General features: G+C 35.4%; 1 protein-coding gene across 5 annotated transcripts in view; it reads left to right on the top strand.

The window, feature by feature from the left end:
* LOC123564753 (E3 ubiquitin-protein ligase mib1-like) overlaps nt 1-14356 on the top strand; it is a 61759-nt gene that overhangs the window by 27382 nt on the left and 20021 nt on the right. The window contains exon 1 of one of the 5 annotated variants that reach the window (XM_045358532.2): nt 8020-8132. The exons of 2 other annotated variants lie outside the window; for them this stretch is intronic. The gene's annotated coding sequence lies outside the window, so the exon portion shown is untranslated. Of the gene's footprint in view, nt 1-8019; nt 8133-8490; nt 8649-14356 lie in introns of those variants that run through there. 2 more of the 5 variants (XM_045358534.2, XM_053537400.1) reach the window with 2 other exon arrangements.

The raw sequence follows: 14356 nt of genomic DNA on the forward strand, positions 1-14356 counted from the left end.
TGGGTTATGACAACAATTACTGTATGGACCTTGCTCCTGAAAATATGGCTTTACACAATTATGGAAACATCGACTTGGAGGGGCTGGTCTATGGATGTGTTCATGTCTCCTTTCTGATGGATAGACCAGTAGGGGCACGTTGTGCCAGAGTCTCACTTATTTGGTCTGGTTTTGGCTTGCTTACCCTTACTCAGTAAGTGGACGTGTGGATTTGGTTAAGTGGCGGCAAGATCAACTTATCTCCAGTGTGAGACTGCAGTCTCTAAAACTGATGGTAGATATGGCTGTGCAGCCTTTATTTAACCACAATATCCTTTGTACTTGGGTTGAAACACGAGTCCCTTCCAGATGGTATTGGTATTTCGGGACCTTTTGAGGGACCTGTCTGGTTTAAGCAATAGTCTGTTACACTGATCTGTCTTATCGAATACAGAGTCGTTAATATGTAGTATCTAACGCGTGGAAGAGTCTAGTTTAAGCAATAGAGATTCTTGGGCTGGAGGCCTAGGAAAGGGACTTCGGGTCATGGATCATTTACTTGAGACCCTCGTTTAGATATGTGTCAGCAGAAGCAAATCCTAGTCCAGCAATAGACGCAGAAACTGTGTCCATCTGTTTTAAGTCTTCCAAGCTTCCTGGGTATCCCAGGTTTATCCTTGTGAAAGATGCAGAAGCTATGTCCATCCGTCCGCCAAACTTTCAAGAAAACCCAAGTTTCTCAGATTTGTATGTTTTGCTAGGTATCTTGACTGTGTTTTAGAAATATAGGTCAGAATGAGTATCCCATAGTACACATTAGTATGGGTATTCCAGCACGGTAATAATTTGGTACATTTCTCCGTGCAACCCAAGAGTTTATGAAATAACGCAGTATGTGTATCACCTGGCATACATTAGTGTCAGTATTATGGTCCTTGCTCTGGGTATCCCAGGGCCTTGATAAATTGGTATTTTTTCCAGGCATCCCGGAAGTTTATGAACTTGGGTCAGGGTATCCCATGACCTTAAGTTTTGTTATTATAAGATAAGTGTGGAATAACTGCTTCAGTATAGTAATTAACCATCTATTGGGGAATCTCGTCTGTTTTAAGTTTACAGTTTACAGTTTTATTTGGCAAATCAGCAAATCAATGCCTTTGGCCAATTAACATAAACACAAATTGAATATGGCCAAGACATACATACACATACATAATACAGGCATATTTATATACATATTCAATATAACATGGAGTAGAGACTATCGTGATAGACATAGTTCTTATTTGTCGATACATAGGATTCTAAAAAATCGTTCAGGGTTACTCCATCTGTACATTGCTTTTCATTTTTTCGAAATTTATTTATATACTTCCAAAATTTGCGAGGATTCTTTTTACTCATAACAGATAATTTGCTTCTCTCACTGGAAAAAAATCTTAATCTAGCTTTTCGTTTAATTGTACAATATTCCCTGCGACTAGAAAGAAACTGTGCCTTATTTTCATCATTTGGATTAAGGCGAAAAGATCTCTTATCACTAAGAAATGTCGATTTTGCACGTTTACACGAATCATCGAACCATAAAGACTTTTTAAGTTTAGGTTTTTTACGTGCATGACTAAATGTTTTACCATGTATCTTAAAAGAAATATCATAAATTACTTTTGACAAATTATCTATATACATATCTATATCAATACCATCCGACAACAACTGGTCAGACAAATTATCAAAAATATGTTTGTTTTCTAACAACACATCTTGCAACACAACGGGATCTGCACTATCCCAAATTATTTTGTCATAAGTAAGAACATCTGTATAGTAAAATGGCATTTTTTCACAGTCTAAAGAAAATTCAATAGGGCAGTGGTCCGAAAATTCAGTCAGTTCATGCACATTCATATAGGAAATACTATCAAAATTATTTTTGCTTGTAATCAAATAATCTACTACACTGCAAGCGTTTCTATTTCGACTGGTATTAAAACAAGTAAAATTTCCTGGTTCAAGACGACCATTAACAATACAAAGATTATTTTCCTTGCATAAGAATAACAGTTTATTTCCAAAGCTATTCACAAAATTATCACGTGAAAAACGTGCTGGAATGTCAGACAAGCTACCCTGATCATCAAAGGGCATTGACACATAACGGTCGAGATTAATGTTTTCAATGTAGTCTGCACGCTGGCCTACTCAGGAGTTAAGGTCACCTGTCAAATAAACTTCACCTAAAAAGCTATATCTTCGTATATCATTGTCAAGCTGTTCAAAAAAGTCATAATCATGAAGAGTTGATGCAATATTTCTATAAACCCGAGAATCCTCGGGCGGTATATAACAGGTGCACAAAAACAGATCATTAACTGTCCCAAAATACTCCTTTTTTAACTTAATCCATATAATACCATTGTTATTCGAATAGGACTAGTAGTGATGTTGATTTAAATGATTTTGTAGATTATTTTTGCAATGTGTCTAATATACAACATGAGAACACTTTCAATCAAAATGATTTTGTTAATAGGGACGAATCACTATTTATTGATAGCCTTGATCGTCCTTTCTCTGTAGAGGAAATACGCAAGACAATTTCAAATTTAAATAGACATAAGAGCTGTGATGTTGACAAAAATGTGGCGGATTTCTTTATTGACTCGAAAGAATTTATATCACCTTATCTTGTTCAGATTTTCAATATTATCTATGATAAAGGGAAATATCCGGAAGCATGGAGTAAGGGAGCAATAGTTCCTATTTATAAAAAAGGTGACCATAAAGATCCTTCTAATTATAGAGGGATAACTCTTGTAAATGTTGTTGCTAAGATTTTTTCTCTTGCTCTACGCAATCGTATCAATATTTTTTGTGAAAATGAGAATGTATTAAATGATGTACAATACGGGTTTAGAGATAAACGTAGTACCACAGACTGTATTTTTCTTCTACATGCAATTATTCAAAAGGTATTGTTAAACAAGGCCAAACTCTACTGTGTCTTCGTTGACTACGAAAAAGCCTTCGATACAATTATACATGACGCTCTATGGATAAAACTAGTGCAGTCTGGAATAAGTTGTAAAATGATCAAAATGATTAAAGCCATTTATCAAAATGTTAAATCCTGTATAAAAGACTTGCATACAATGTCATATTCACATTATTTTGACATATCACTCGGTTTGAAACAAGGGGAGCCACTCTCTCCTCTGCTCTTTATCCTCTTTGTGAATTATATAAATAGTATACAATGTAGTTGATTTTTCACAACTTACAAATGACGACATAAACTTGTTATCTATGTATATGTTACTATTTGCTGATGATATTGCATTATTTACTACCAATCCTGATACTCTTCAACTCCAACTCAATAATCTTTTTGAATATTCACGCAAATGGGGATTGAAAATAAATGTTAATAAAACTAAAATTTGTATATTTGAAAAGAGAAAATCTAGAAATAATTATAGATGGTTTATAAATGGAGAACATGTCGAAATTGTAGATTCTTTTTGCTATCTTGGAGTGAAATTTAATTACACAGGTACTATGTTAAATGCTGTTAAAACGCTAAATGACCAGGCTCTTAAAGCATATAATAACCTGTTGTCAGTATTTAATCGAATTAAGATGGACATTAAAACAAATTGTCTTTGTTCGATTCTCTTGTAACTCCAATAATTCTGTATGGTTCAGAAGTATGGGGAATATATAACTACAAAGAAATCGACAAAATTCATCTCAGGTTCTGTAAAATCATTCTAGGAGTTCGTCCTCAGACTTCCAATGCGGCTGTTCTTGGTGAGCTTGGTCGTTTCCCTCTTTCTGTTATATGTAAAGAGCGATCTCTAAAGTATTGGTTAAATATAATGAAAACTCCCAGTCACTTGTACACAAAATTTTTATAGAACAGTGTGATTTGTTAAATAACAATATTGAATCTACTTGGGCTTCAGCTGTTAAAAGACAACTGGATATCTTAGGATATAGTTATTTGTGGAATAATCAGAACTATGATATTAATTATATGCCAATGTTAAAACAAAGATTACGTGACCAGTATGTACAAGACTGGAATGATGTGATAAGTAACCAGTCCAAATTGTTTTATTATAGAAAGTTTAAAACGGTGTACAAATTTGAAAAATATTTAGATGTAGTAGGTAACGATTTACATAGAAAAGAAATGTCTCGTTTTAGGCTTTGTTCTCATAATCTTGAAATTGAAAGTGGAAGATTTTCTGGAGTTGAAAGAAACTTACGTGTTTGTAAACTTTGTACACAAAATGTAGAATCTGAATATCATTATCTGTTATGCTGTCCAATTTATAGAAATCTTCGTCAAAAGTATGGTATTGTTCAGTCATTTCCATGTATAAATACATTTACAAGGACATTATCTTCAAGTAATAATAAAAATATAAGAAATACAGCCAAATATATATATTATGCTATGCAATTAAGAAAGGAAAAACTTACAGATATTGCTGCTTCTTAATGATTAATATATATATTTAGAACCTATAGTTGTTTTTTACTGTATATTTTGTGATATCTTGGCCATCCTTTTTATTTCTGTAAATGGCCAAAGGTATATTGTATATGCCGATATGCCAATAAATCTGAAACTGAAACTGTTATTCGTGTTGATCAGTTCAATTTTATTAAAATACTTCTCTCTATAGTAAATAATAACACCACCGCTAAAACGTTTTGCTTTTCGATTGCCTTTCGGCCTTGGACATGAAAAGGAACAAAAATCATTAATTTTAACATTAGAAAGTTTAGAACACCAGGTTTCAGTTAAACATAGCAGATCGTATTTATTAATGAACTGAAGAAAATCATGATCATTCAGTTTATTTCCTAGCCCTTGAACATTCCAGGATAAAATCTGTAGCCGCTTCTCGTCGACCCACTAGCCTGAGGAATTTTCTGGTGTGAACAACTGACCGTCAATGATCAGTTTATCATACTTTAGGACTGCATTTTTTCCAGCTCGTTTGGCTTTAATTAATTCAGGAATAAGCACTTTTCTCCGATCCTGAATCTCTTTGGGATATTTGTCACTGACCCTAATGCTTGTTGTATCGCGTTTGGCCTGTACACTTCTCTTAATATCCAACTTATCCTGAAAATAATTGAATTTTACAACTATTGGTCTAGTTTTTCAACCGTTATAAACACCAACGCGATGTGCACGGTCAATTTTGATGGATGTTTTGGCATCATAATGAATTTTCACAGAATTCGTGAATAGATTTCACACAATCTTCATTCTTCCGCTCTTCAGAGGACCTTGGCTCTTGAAAATTAAAAAAGAGAAGATTATCCCTCATAGACCTTGATTGTATATCCACAATGTTTTCTGAAAGGCGATCATTTTCCGCCTTAAGGCTTTTAAAATCTTTCATTAATTGTGTATTGCGGGATTTTTCGGCTTTCAAAGAATTGTCTATTTCTACCTGTTTTTGTTTTATTTCGTCGCATGATTGATTGTCATAATGCCTACTAGCCTCCATCTCCGTTAATTTTCGATTTGAGTCTCGAGCTTGACTTTCTAAAGATGACACTCTTCTATCCATTTGCATTAATTGATGTGACATATCTTTTATTTGACCCTCTATTGAGTCTAACTTTTGTAATTTACTATCCATAATCTCAAGTTTTTCGAGAATAATCTGATTAAAGTTTTGGCTACTTTGTTGGGGAGCATTTGTAATATTTGCAGGCGCTTGTGGGATAAACTGCTGTGATGCAGGATAAAAGTTTCCCGGATATGGTGGAATCTGTGACAGAAAACTGCCGTTTGGAGATTGTATACTCCCTGGAGATGCCATATTTGATATTGCTAAACGTTTATCAGGATTTTCACTCACCCAACTAGGAGATGATGCAGACTTAGTCCGTTTTTTCTTACCCATTGAACAAAGGTCCGTTTACGCGCCAATGAGAAAAATCCGTTTGCACTCATAATATGAAGTATACACCACTATTAGTTAATCCAAAATATGTTTTAATATCACAGAATAGTTCTAATCCAGGTTTCTTTTAGAAAAAGACTCCCAGCTAACACTTTTTATAAATTTTTCACAGGCATTTTTCACAGGTTAAAAAGTATGTCCGCCATATTCATCGCGTGATTTAAGAAGGAAGTACTTCTGGTCTGCTTCGCATTAGATATATGATTGTTATTGGCATTAATTATCCTGCAGGGTATCCCTGTTATGTTTGATTCTGCAAGGAATCCATTTGTGGACCCCAAGCCCTTATGACCCACTTTATAGAACAGGGCTGGGGGAGTGTAGTGAGAATGCTGTTAATGGTTACCAAGGTCACTGTCAGAAGTCACAGGAGAAACAGCAAATCAGCGAGGAGGATCGACATCACATGGCTAGGAGGATCAATCGTTTACGAGGAGTATCTCCTCTAGACCAGACTCTATTGAATGCAGTTGTATTTATCATCAACAACCGAAAACTAAGGCCATCTGCCTTTTAGCGTTAGAAACCTCTTCCACCCCTAATAAGATTGTATAGTGAATACCATTTTTCACTTCAAGCTCAATGTCACACTTAGTCGTCAGAGGTCATACCTTAGGACTAATATTGCTTTGCATTGCAGAGTCTATGTTACTGATTTAATTATACTAATCATGATAATTATGATATGCAGTCATACTGGTACATTCAAAGAGCTATATATTCTTAATATACATTTAAATAATATTTCTAATGAATTATAAAATCTATATACATTTATCTGATAATGTTGTTCATGTCTGGTGATGTTTATTTATAGTCAAATGTATAAATTTTTTTTAATCCTGACCATATAGGTAATACCAAAATTTTAAATATTTTTTCTTTAACACATATTTCGGAAAGGTAACGTATCATATGTGACATATTGAATAAGTTAACTCTAGGGACAGTTTTATTATATATAAATTTAATCACTGAACTGTGTATTTGCCATTATCAGTATTTTACAATTTAAAAAATCATCATTGTTGATATATTTCTATGTTCTAGTAATTTCAAAAGAAGTAACGTAAGTTACGGATAATACATAACATCTGTTCACCTAAAATGATACAAAGAAGTATAAAATACACAGAATGGCAACTGGCTGTAATCTCGCGTGAGCTCGTGTCAGAGCGTGGTTCGGCGTTATCTTACTAAAAACAAACATCGGCGAGCATGGAGTTACAATTTGTACCTTTAAAACTATATTTAAAATATATGTTAGCTTCTAAAACAAAATTAGTTTAATGAGAAATGGTCTTAAGACACGAAGTACAGGGGTTTTTTTGCCATCGAAAGAAGCGTGGTCATACGGTGATAATTATTTTACCGATGAATAATTGCTTTCGCATACAAAATGGCGCGTGGAGAAAGCGCCACTTCCGATAACGAGATCTCGTTTTTTTGTCACGGGAGGTTGGCGAGATTTGCTCTATATGCCTTTCAAGTTGCCAATCTATTTATTTTTATAGCTCTTTGAATGATATGAACATATGATAATTTCTATTTTAAATACATAAAGTTAAAACATATCTAAGCGTCTTGTTTATTACGATTAATTGTACAACAGGCATGTGTATAATATTAAATTAACATAAATGGTGAATTAAATGAAAATTTGCATGGTAACGTATTTTAAATCTCCGTAACTCGTTAAAGCCCCAACGGAAACTTGCAAACTTTTGTCTGTGAATGCCAACTACCATAAGGTTTAAGAAAATCATAGTGTTGAAAATTCCCCCTGGGGCGGGGGAGCAGGGTCAATTGTCAGCTCAAGGTCTAGAATGTCGGTGCCCGTAATCTTCCTCCACAATCAAAGCATGACCTATAATTGTGTCGGTGCAACGTTAATTAAGCCCAACAACAAACAAATAAACGAGTTGAAATAGGGTTTAAGTTAATGGTATAGTGGCATCCGCCCCGGTGTCTTAATTGGAAAGTTACGTCCCTTTTATTCAATTACACCGTTTGCAATGAAGTTACGTCCCTTTTCTGCTTAAGTAAATAAGTTAATGGTATAGTGGCATCCGCCCCGGTTTCTTAATTGGAAAGTCACGTCCCTTTTATTCAGTTACACCGTTTGCAACGAAGTATCTTGAGTGACATTATGGTATGAAGGTATTAAATGCCTCCGCTACTATTTTCTATATAAAATTAACAACTTATAACATATTTCTATCAAAATTTCTAGCCTTTCACTTCCTGCGAGACTACCCTTGTCTTGAACGTCTGTCTTTAGGCAATCAAAATATACCCAAAAAATATGGGGTTGACCGTAATGCAGTGAAACCATTGTCACGTGACTGAGACACGTGATGAAAACGCTAATATTGCATAGGTAGACATCAGGAAATACCTACTTTCACTTTCATTTTACAAGGCAGCTTCAGATCAACTTTTGAAGCATATAACGTAGCTTAAAATCATCTGCGGACATTCCTTTTTACAATTAAGCATGAGTAAAGCTTATATCTGGCATGAAAATGGCCTTTACTAGGCGGGAAAATTGCACTATATATTGATATGGGCTACAGTCGAGTGGACCACGGAGGCATATCCGGCTAATTGCCCCCTTCATGCCTATAAGAAATACCAAAGTTTTCAAAATCGTTCTGTTGCAGTCAATTATTGTACGTAAGTCAATTGTCAACAATTTTGCCAACTTTTAGTTTGAAAGAATGGCTACTGTCGGAATTATGCAACTGTCGGACAGTCTACACCTGCAAAAAAACGTGTCAGGGGCATAGATAATGCCAATTTTTCATTAAATATAGTATCATACGGCCTTACTTTTCTTATTTCTATAATTCGTTTGCAAGAAACAGCTAGAAGTACGCGAAAAATAATCGATTTCTGTCATTCTTACCTAAAATCGTGTCGCTGATGCAAAACTGAGATGTGGGGAATCACCTTAAAAATCAGAATTTTGCCTACTTTCCAAAAACAATCTCAAATTTGCCCAAAATATTCAAATGATATGCCATGTTTGTCTTAAAATGGTGCTTATTGCTCAATTCTGATCAGAAAGTACCAGTTTTACATCGGTTCAAGCAATTTTCACGAAGTGCGAATTTTTCATTTTAGGTATGAAGGTATTAAATGCCTCCGCTACTATTTTCTATATAAAATTAACAACTTATAACATATTTTTATCAAAATTTCTAGCCTTTCACTTCCTGTGAGACTACCGTTGTCTTGAACGTCTGTCTTTAGGCAATCAAAATATACCCAAAAAATATGGGGTTGACCATAATGCAGTGAAACCATGATCACGTGACTGAGACACGTAATGAAAACGCTAATATTGCGTAGGTAGACATCAGGAAATACCTACTTTCACTTTCATTTTACAATGCAGCTTCAAATCAACTTTTGAAGCATATAACGTAGCTTAAAATCATCTGCGGACATTCATTTTTACAATCAAGCATCAAAAAAGCTTATATCTGGCATGAAAATGGCCTTTACTAGGCGGGAAAATTGCACTATATATTGATATGGACTACATTCGAGTGGACCACGGAGGCATATCCGGCTAATTGCCCCTTTCATGCCTTATTTCTTGAAAACTAGTCCATACGCTCGCATATCATATGGTTAGTAATATGAAATTAGGTGCTGCCTATCTGACGAGAAAACCTAGTCATACAGATTCTTTCTGCATGAATTGTTCTTTCTGATATTTTCAGTATTGACGAGTAAGCCTGACGGCTTTTCTCCTGTTACGAAATTAGGAACGAAGGCAAATGTTTTAAAATGTGTCGGTTTAAATGAACGTAGATCTACTGGTACTGATGATAAACCCGGACAGAAAATGAGGTTTTTTACCTGTAACTTTTTTTTCCTGCAGATTGTTATCAATGGTTGATATTAAAATAAAGCTTAACATTTGCTGAAACTTTACATAATTCAAATTTATATTTTGTTAGCAAACTCACATGAAGTGAGGCCCTGAAAGGGGTATGTAAAATGGGTACTGTACGAACGTTGACTGGTGATAAATTCGACCACTTTGTCATTTACAAAATTTTCCTCATAGTACAGTGCCTTAGGGTATAGCGGATTTTAGGGTATAGAGGATAGGCTGATAAATTTATATTTAGACTTGAATAATTGTATAAATTTTCATATCATTCTTTTACTGGCATGCAAACAGACATTCTGACATACATTTTAAATATTTGCTTGTTGTGTTATTTTTCATATGTCTTCAAATGTAAAATAAAGCTATCCCCTAAAGACTAAATCAGTGTATATGTAAAAAACGTCAGTGAATGAAAAGTATTTGATAGAAATTTAAAAAGCTGAATGTTTTGAAAAGAGAATACATTATTATTCTGATTTATAGTAAAGAAATCTTGGAAAGTTTGTTAAGATGTGGATTTTAAACTAATAATGGAAAAAACAGGGGCGTCGGAAGGTGTTTGATATTGGGGCCGCGAGGGGAGAAGGTACGGGAGGGGGTAACCCTCTTCCATATGGGGGTATGGGGGATCTCCCCCTGAAAATTTAAAAAAAAACAGGATCATGAATGGCGAGATCTGGTGCATTTTAGGGTGAATCACATCTCAAGTCTCCAGTATTTTCTTACTATTTACATGACTATAAGCAAAATAAAGTTTAATAAACTCTTATCAGAATTAATAATGTGTAACGCAATACAAAGAATGCATGTATGTTTTTTGTATTTTATGTACTGAACAATAATTTTTCGAGTAAAAACAATTTATGTAACTAGATATGCTTTTGAGAAAAGCGCATGTCTCCCACAACTGCCCCTATGGAAAATGTCTAGTTTCTCTAGATGGTTTAGACGAGTGGATCCAATTAGATGGTCTGGATGAGTGGATCCAATCAGTAATTCAAGGGCCATAAATCAAAAGTGCCTTGAAGGATTTGGCTAGTTATCAAACTTGGCTAAGGTCTTATGGCCAAACACATTTTCATCAAGTTTGGTGAAGATCGGACGGGAAATGTTCGACTATAAGAGCGGATAAAAGTAAAATGTCAGATTTTTCGGTAATTCAAGGGCCGTAACTCCAAAACGCATGGACCGATTTGGCTAGTTATCGAACTTGGCTGAGGTCTAATGGTCAAACACATTTTGTTCAAGTATGGTGAAGATCAGATGAGAATTGTTCGGTTAAGAGTGCGGACAAGAGTAAAAAGGCTGATTTTTCGATAATTCAAGGGCCGTAACTCCAAAATGCCTGGACCGATTTGGCTAGTTATCCAACTTGGCCGAGGTCCTATAGTCAAACACATTTTGTTCAAGTTTGGTGAAGATTGGATGAGAAATGTTTGACTTAGAGTTCGGACAAGAGTAAAAAGGCCGATTTTTGGTAATTCAAGGGCCATAACTCCAAAATGCCTGGACCGATTTGGCTAGTTATCGAACTTGGCCGAGGTCTTATAGTCAAACACATTTTGCTCAAGTTTGGTGAAGATTGGATGAGAAATGTTTGACTTAGAGTGCGGACAAGAGTAAAAAGGCCGTTTTTTTTTGTAATTCAAGGGCCATAACTCCAAAATGCCTGGACCGGTTTGGCTAGTTATCAAACATGGCCGAGGTCTTATAGTCAAACACATTTTGTTCTAGTTTAGTGAAGATTGGATGAGAAATGTTCGACTTAGAGTGTGGACAAGAGTAAAAAGGCCGATTTTTGGTAATTCAAGGGCCATAACTCCAAGACGCCTGGATCGATTTGGCTAGTTATCGAACTTGCCCGAGGTCTTATGGTCAAACACATTTTGTTTAGGTTTGGTGAAAATCGGATGAGAAATGTTCGACTTAGAGTGCGGACAAGCTTTGTGACAGACAGACACACACACACACACACAGACTGGAGTAAATCAATATGTCTCCCACACCACTGTGTGGTGGGAGACATAATTAATGCCTTACATTTTAGCGGTGTGATAAATCTTAACATTTACCTCTCATTAATTAAATAAAAACTTGATGATTATTTTTCTGAATTTTATCAGTTAATACCTTACATCTTTGCGACGGGTAAAGCTTAAAGTACCATTAACTAAAGACATGCCAATTAAAAACATGCTGATTTGTTCTGTTCTGTTCTGTTCTGTTCATGCGTAATTAAGTCCAATCACGGACACGTGTGTATGACTCCGTGTCACCGTCACCACGGTAACACATTACTCTGGACAGCGTGTATTGTTTAACGCGAAGCAAAATTTAGCATACTATACAAAATATTGGGTCCACGGTTCTGCGACTCCAACTTATGAATTTATAAAAACTCGTTTTGGGGCAAATTATTGGGGCCGCGGCCCCTGCGGCCCCACTTCCGACGCCCCTGAAAAATGACCAAAGCTATCCTGTACACCCTAAATCAGCGCATATGTAAACAATGGCTTGGAGAGAAAAAACACATTAACTTCTATTAAAAGCTGAATGTTTTAAGAAGAATAGATGTTTTCTGTCTGCTATACTGAAAAAAAAACTAATATTTTCATTTCTTTTAACTGGAATGCAGGAAAAATTAGTTAGCTATCCGCTATACCCTAAAGCACTGTATTATATTGAAACTTTCCCAAAAATGCTGCAACAGTCATTCCACAAACAAACATTTACTATACGCTGTTGCATACTTTCGAGCTGGTGGAAGTCAGTGCGCGCGCAAGCGTATTGAACATCTCGCGTTAAGTCCCGCTCTCGTTTAAAACGTGGTTGCTAGGGGAAAAAATGCCTCAGTATTCACATGTAGTGCATTTTCCCGATTAAATACACATAGTCATACCACAATATTACCTGTATTAATTGACATTCACGTCTTTAAGAACAACAGAATATATGGAACCCTTGAATTGTTGTTTGTTTGGATTTCGTAAATTTTGTCGGCTGTTCTTCAATATTCACTTTCGGTTTAGAAATCAGTCTTGTTCCCAGAATAGAAGATCATGTCCCCCTTAGCAACCATATATAAATACGCGCGAAATTCTCCCAAGATTCCAGAAAAATTTTGACGTTTATGGACAAAATTCGAATAATCACTACCCGCGACTTGGAAGTTGAGGCTTCTCTCACCCGCCAGAAACATGTCCTGGCTATTTTCCACCTTGCAAAGCTTAAACTGGATCAATTTTGAAGCAGTTTCTTTTAGGAGAATAAAGAAAAAATATGTCACGTAGAACTTGTTTCTGCGCATAATTTATGCAAATAAGCTACTTTCCAAAACATCTGCGCAAGTTAATTTGCCTGGGCAGACAGGTGCACAAGGGGAGATAATTTTGACCTCACGTTAGAATTACTTGTTCTTTTTGTTGTAATTGTAGCTGGTAAAAGCTTGGTAAAGAAGTTTGTACGTGCATTCTGGATCAAATAATGAAAAGTGACCCAATGTCAGGCCTTTATGTGTTGACAGTAAGCATGCGTAAAAGCACCCTCTTCCCCAGTAATTTTGGATAAATATTTTGTTATACAGATAAATGTAAGTCATTTATTTATACAGAATGTTTACCAATTTTGTTTTTGTTTACACTTGTTGGTGTTGTAAGTGGTTGCTATTAGATGGTGTGTTCAATTATATAAATAACCGATTGCAATCGAATAATTCCAAGGTGGTTGACTATCATCTGTCCGGGTTTATCATCAGTACCAGGTATCAGAGAAGTATTGTTATAGCTTGTTGGTCTTAACAGGTCACACACGGTGACACCGGTAAATAGTAGAATTCCCTATGTATTCTATATAAAACTCACTTTTTTTTTAAGAGCTGCCAAACATAGCCAGACCCATTTCAGAGAACAAATCCTTACCTCATTTTAAAGAGTTATGATAAAACTGATATAAAATGAAGAGAAAAGTAGGGGTCTTACAGGGATTTAAATTAGCAGGGGCCCAGTAGCCCATGGCCCCTATATTTTGGGCTGGGCCCCTAAATTGTTGGAGAAAATGCCCATATACCTAATGTTGAACATTTATTTTTGACAGTCTCAGGGCCCCTAAATAAATATAGATAGTTTATATCCCTGTCATATATCTTCTAAGAGAGATTTCTCTTGTCACATTTGCTTACTGTAAAATCACATCAAAATCACACTGCTGTGACTTGGAAGTACTTCTTATACTAAACTGAGTTTCACTTCACCAGATACAACCTCCTCTCCCATTTTTCCTACCGAAATGTCAAAAATACATCCACAATGAAATTTAAACAGAAACCAGCTTTAATTTAGTCCTCTGTGGCCTAGTCAAAATATTTCGACGTTCAGATTGTTTTATATTTGTGACGGGCAATCTAAATGTCAAAACTTTGAAGGACCAAAATAATGGAGGATAAATCACAGTACACAGTCATGCAAAGTTATTGGTTTTG

This window comes from Mercenaria mercenaria, chromosome 2 (assembly GCF_021730395.1).
Source record: "Mercenaria mercenaria strain notata chromosome 2, MADL_Memer_1, whole genome shotgun sequence".
NCBI classification, from domain to species: Eukaryota; Metazoa; Mollusca; class Bivalvia; order Venerida; family Veneridae; genus Mercenaria; species Mercenaria mercenaria.